At 53.7% G+C, this 5,736-nt stretch overlaps 1 long non-coding RNA gene across 1 annotated transcript; it reads right to left on the bottom strand.

Annotated features, from left to right (window-relative positions):
- Positions 1–748: 748 nt before the first annotated feature.
- Positions 749–5,535, bottom strand: LOC110262038 (uncharacterized). The gene is made up of 4 exons (XR_014812027.1): positions 5,469–5,535; positions 4,379–4,561; positions 1,347–1,638; positions 749–1,221 (listed from the first exon to the last, which is right to left on the bottom strand). It is a non-coding gene; the product is annotated as an uncharacterized LOC110262038 (long non-coding RNA).
- Between the last annotated feature and the right edge of the window lie 201 nt (positions 5,536–5,736).

The following is a 5,736-nucleotide window of genomic DNA, read 5'->3' as shown; positions in this document are numbered from 1 at the left end:
CTTAACCCCATCTGCAGCCCCCACTCCCGCCCCAGCGGGTTCCCAGCCCTGGCCACTTGGCCCTTCTGGTGACCGGCCCCTCCCTGACGCTGTCAAGTGTGCCTGAAAGGGCTGGGCAGCGATATCAGCAGACACTCTTGTCACCCAAGAAATCGCCGGAGATCCAGGAGCAAAGACCAGCAGTGTTTCTGTGGTTGCACAGCGCCCAGCCTCGGCCAGTTCCCCTCCAGTCAAATTCCAGAGTCTCGGGCTTCCAAGTCGACACGCATCCGCTATGCCAGGGGTTGGGATGGGGGTCACGCATGGGTTCTGAGAAGCCCCCCCAGGCAAGTCAGGGGAGCCCAGAGAAGAGGGGCTGGTGGCTCCCAGACAGGTCACCGGGAGGGCATCTCCTGGTCCCGGGTCGGAGGGTCGGGGCCTGTCGCAGGGTGGGGACCCCTCTTTCATCTCAACTGCCCACCGGACATAGACACCCCACCAGAGCTCAGGGACGGCTGCCCAGGTCAGTGCCTGACTAGGCTGGCCCTGCAGTTGTTTTGATCTGCATTTTGAGCTCGTTGGAGGTGGCCAGCACCTGCCAATCCTGTTTTTAAAATTGATTCTTGGAAAAACATATGCCCCACCCAGAGGACGAAGACTTTACACGTAGTTGCTGGCTTACTGGCTAGAAAATAGCATTATTTTGTCCCCCACCCCAAAGTATTGGGTAATACAAACTCAGTGTCAACAATTAGCTGCAGAGATCGAATCTGCCAAACCACATAATCATTATTTTCACAACACCTGCTCAGAAACTCTCGAAGGAAGCAGCTCGCAGCGGCTGCAAGGCTGGAAGGCCCGGAGTGCTGCCTGGTGGCGGGGGCCTCACCTGTCCTGAGCGGGGCTCAAACGAGGGCTGGATGTCTGAGAGTTCCGTCAGGGCTGGAGCGTATGGACGTTCCTTCTGGAAGGCGCAATGAGCCTGAAAATAAGAAGGCTGGGACGCAGGACAGAGCTAGGACCTGGCTTGGGTGGCCACTGTCGTCCACAGAGGTGCAGCCCTGCAGGGACTTGCTGGCCGAGGAAAGAGGGACGGGCAGAGGGATGGGCTGCGTGCCCAGGTCCGCAAAGTCCTGTAGCTCCGGCTGGAAGAGTCTGGCGTCTGTGTGCACGCGTGTGCGTGCGTGTGGTGCACCTGCGTGTATGTGCGTGGGCTCCTCCTCCTCTTCCGTTTGAAGCCCCCTGAAAGGGCGCCGTCGGTGTCACAGAAGATTTTCCCAAAGACACCGCCCCCCCACCCCCCGGTTTACTTTTGGAGGCTGGTGTTGGGAAGGAGAACACGGCAACCTGGCCAGAGAGGGACCCACCTGTGACACGAAGCCGCCGATGCAGGGAAGGAGTGTTCTTCTTTGCGGTCGTTCTAGTGGGATGAGCCCACTCTGTCCTTGGGTCTCAACAGTGGAGCCCGGCACACGATCCAGGAGCTCCCAGGAGAGGGGCTAAGACCGCCCAGCCAGCAGGGCATCGGGAGAAGAAACAGGACCCGAGACTTTCTTGAACACGTTGCACCCGAACCAGGAGAAAAAGGGTACTTCCACCTGGAAATGGCAACGCCTCTCTCTGGAGTCAAAGAGGAGCCAGAAGCTGAGTGCAGGATTTCTAGAGAACAGAACAGCAGAGTGAAATTCACAGCTTAAAAAGTTGCACGGGAGCTGCTGCTGTGCTGCAATGGGATTGGTGTTATCTTGGGAGCGCTGGACACAGCGCTTGAGCCCCAGCCCAGCGGGGGGGTTAGGGATAAGGCATTGCTCAGATCTGACCTTTGGCCCAGGAACTCCATGTGCCTCATGGCAAAAAAAAAAAAAAAAAGAAGTTGCATCAATTTCAAAACCACAATGAGATATCACCTCACACTTGTCAGTATGTCTGTCATCAAAAAGGCGAGTGGAGTTCCCATTGTGGTGCAGCAGAAATGAATCCAACTAGTAAAAATGAGGTTGCAGGTTCGATCCCTGGCCTTGCTCAGTGAGTTCAGGATCCGGCGTTGCTGTGAGCTCTGGTGTAGGTCACAGACTCAGCTCAGATCAGGTGTTGCTATAGCTCCAATTCGACCCCTAGCCTGGGAACCTCCACATGCTGCAGGTGTGGCCCTAAAATGCAAAACAAACACACACACACACAAAAAAAAACCCAAAAACAAAACACAGCAGGAGATTTGTCGTGGCTCAGCGGTAACAAACCTGACTAGTATCCTTGAGGATGTAGGTTCGATCCCTGGCCTTGCTCAGTGGGTTAAGGATCTGGCATTGCTGTGTTGCTGTGAGCTGTGGTGTAGGTCGCAGATGTGGCTCAGGTCAGCTGTGGCTGTGGCTGTGGCTGTGGCACAGGCTGGCAGCTGCAGCTCCAATTTGACCGCTAGCCTGGGAACTTCCATATGCCGTGGGTGCGGCCCTACAACAAAAATGAAAACAAATAACAAGCGTTTGCAAGGATGTGGAGGAAAAGGAACCCTCTGACACTGCTGGTGGGAATGTAAATTGGTGCAGCCACTGTGGAAAACAGGACGGAGGTTCCTCAAAAAACTAAACAGAGAAAAAACTACCATACGATCCCGCCATCCACTCCAGGGCAGGCATCTGAAAAAAATAAGACATTCATTCAAGAAGATACATGAACCCCAATGTTCACAGCAGCACCGTTTGCAATAGGCAAGACGTGGAAGCAGCCTAAATGTCCATCAGCAGATGACTTGGTAAAGAAGAGGCGGCACAGACACACGACGGAATACTCCTGGGCCATAGAAAAGCATGACATTTCGCCATGTACAACAACATGGATGGATTTGGAGGCAGCAGGCCGTAAGTCCGAGAAAGACAAACACTGTGTGATGTCCCTTACATGTGACATCTGAAACATACAACAAAGTAGTGAATAAAACCGAGGAGGCGCAGACTCCCAGAGGTCGAGAATGACCCAGCGGTGACGGTGGGGAGAAGCAGGCGAGGGCGGGGAACAGGCAGGTGATGGGGCCGTGGGAAATCGGAGTGGGAAACTCTGAAACTGCAAAGCACTATAGAGTGCAAAAAATCATTCATTCAATAAATTTAAATGTTGCCGCCTTAATTACAAACGAAAGCAAGAGATAATAACCTGCACTATTTCTTAAACTTACGGAGATAAAAGAGGAAGCAGAAGGAAGGAAGGCTCGAAAATCTTAGCGTGCTAGAAACAAAATACCAATGCACAATATGGTTGTTGAAAAAATGAGAGAATCCCACTCGCTGACCTAATGTTTGTTTCACGCGAGATGACGGAGGTACAGAAAGTGGGAAATGACAAGGAGGAAACCTCCAAGAAATAAAAGGAATTACAGGCAGCAGAAAAGGGCAGAGGTTTCTGGAAATAAGCAGAGCCCTCGCCTGCACCGGGCCAGAGCTCGGTGGGGACAGCGGTGGCCCCAGCAGGCCTTCAAATCGTGGGCTGAGTGAGGTCTCGTCGCATCCCTCCGCCCCCGACCAGAAGAAGGCGACGATCTAACGGAACTGCTCCGTGTCCAGGTGTTCCCGCAATGTTCCTTCTATTTTGTTCTTGAGCAGGAATATATACATTTTCTATACAGCAAACGGTCCCAGGGTTGCTGGCCCTGGCAGTTTTGCAAACACCTCGATATTCCCGTCACCCCTCCGACCATGCTGAACCCTCACCTCCCAAAGTCCCTGTGTCTCAGCTGAAACGAATCTGACTCGTAACCATGAGATTGTGGGTTCGATCTCTGGCCTCGCTCAGTGGGTTAAGGATCTGGCGTAGGCCGGTGGCTGCAACTCGGCTTCCACCTGGGAACCTCAGTATGCCGTGGGTGTAGCCCTAAAAAAAAAAAAAAATCAGCAATTCCCCTCTGGATATTTATCTGAAGAAAAAGAAAACACTAATTCGAATGGATATATTCACCCGTGTCTTCATTGCAGCATTATTTGCAGTAGCCAAGATAGGGAAACAACCTAAGTGCCCATCAATAGAGGACTGGGGAAAGAAAATGTGATGTACACACACACACACACACACACACACGGGAATATTACTCAGCCATAAAAAGGAAATCCTGCGTTCGCAACAACATGGATAAACCTTGAGGACACTGAGAAATAAGCCAGACAAAGATAAACACGGTGTGACCTCATTTATATGTAGAATCTAAAACAGCAAATTTATCAAAACAGAACAGATTGGTGGTTGCCAGCAGCAGGAGTGGTGGAGGGGGAGGAAGTGAGAAAAAATAGTCCAAAAAATGTAATTTTAATGGCTTCCAGCCGTTGATTCTTTCTTTCATGGACAGTGCCTTTATTTCTTCTCTTCCCGATTACTTTTCTGGATGACATCGATAGCAACTATTCCTTCCTACCTGCTCAGTAACTGCTGAATCTGTGGACACGGGTGCCCTTTGATCCAGTGGACACACTTTTTAGGCTCTTTCTGAAGCAGCACCCCCAGGTTCATGGAGAATTGTAGACTAGAGCCCTGACGGCAGTCACCTGTCACAGTGGTCGATTCAGCCTCATCCACCCATGCGAAGGGGGCGTCCAGACTGGGGAGGGGTGTTCAGGAAAGGAAATATGGTGAAAATACAGGTATTGGCACAAAAACTGTCCAAAATGTATTCCTAGTGGGCAAAGGTGCCTGTCCTTCTGCCCAGTGTGTGCAGGGGCTGAATGCTGGCCCCAAAGGCAATGTCCAACCTGAATCCCCAGGCCTGGGAACCAAACCTTGTTTGGAAATAGGGTCTTTGCAGAGAGCATGAAGTGAAGGCCTGAGAAGAGGTCGCCCCAGACAAGGCAGGCCCTGACAAGTATCCTCTGAGGAGAGGGGAGAGGAGAGACAGGGGAGGGGGCCGGCAGGTGGGGTTGGCGGCAGGTGGGGGGGGTGGACTCTTTCCTCAAAGCTGCCACACCCACCACACCCTGGCTTAGAACTTCCGGCCTCCAGAACTGAGAGAAAAATTTCTGTTACTTTAAGCCACCAATTTTGTGGTGCTGTCACCACAGTCCCAGCAAAGTGTAAAACCATTTATTTTCAAAATAAGCAATGACGATTTACCAGATTGGCGTCTGTACAAGTTTATCTGGAGGTGGGGCTTTGGTGATTCCTTCCATTCTAATTTGTGCATTTCTGTAAAGTCTGAGTTTTCAGTAACTTTGTTTTCTGTTAATAGGAAAATGCAACCAAAATATCAAATGTCTGTAACCGGCTGCAGGAGTGACCGAGGCACCAGACCATGGTGCCTTGATGGGGGTGGGGGGCGGCGGGCAGGATGCGGCGGGGTCGCCCAGGTGGCCACGTGAGCAAGCAGGTGGGAGAGCGAGAGGGTCGCACCCGCCTGCGCAGTTCGCGGCGCCCGCTGGAGGCGAGGGGCTGAGCCCGGGAGGCTGGCTTGGCTGCAGGGACGCCCTGCAGTGCCCGCAAGGCCGGCTGGGGCGGTGACGGAAAGGACGCACCTTTCAGAAGCTCGGGCTCAGAGGAGAGGAGTCGCCCATTTGGCTGCCGGGAGAGACTGCGTGGGGCGCTGCTTCCGGGGAGGCGGCCCCCGAGAGCAGGTGGGGGGCGGGGCTGAGCGTGCGCTGGGGGCGGAGCCTGATGGGGAGAAGGGCGAGTCGGGGCCGGGGGCGGGGCCGGGGCGGGGCTGGGGCGGGGCTGAGGGACGGGCGGAACGCGGGGCTGAGCGGCTGGGCGGTGGCGGTGGCGCGAGAGGCGTCCGTTGCCTTG

The sequence above is a fragment of the Sus scrofa genome, chromosome 8 (genome assembly GCF_054392235.1).
Source record: "Sus scrofa isolate SSC_HxYL_T2T_F1_AM1 chromosome 8, Sscrofa_HxYL_maternal_Yorkshire_Landrace_v2.0, whole genome shotgun sequence".
Classification (NCBI taxonomy): domain Eukaryota; kingdom Metazoa; phylum Chordata; class Mammalia; order Artiodactyla; family Suidae; genus Sus; species Sus scrofa.
Note: the sequence above shows the minus strand (reverse complement) of the source record. Positions and strands in the feature narration are given on the sequence as shown.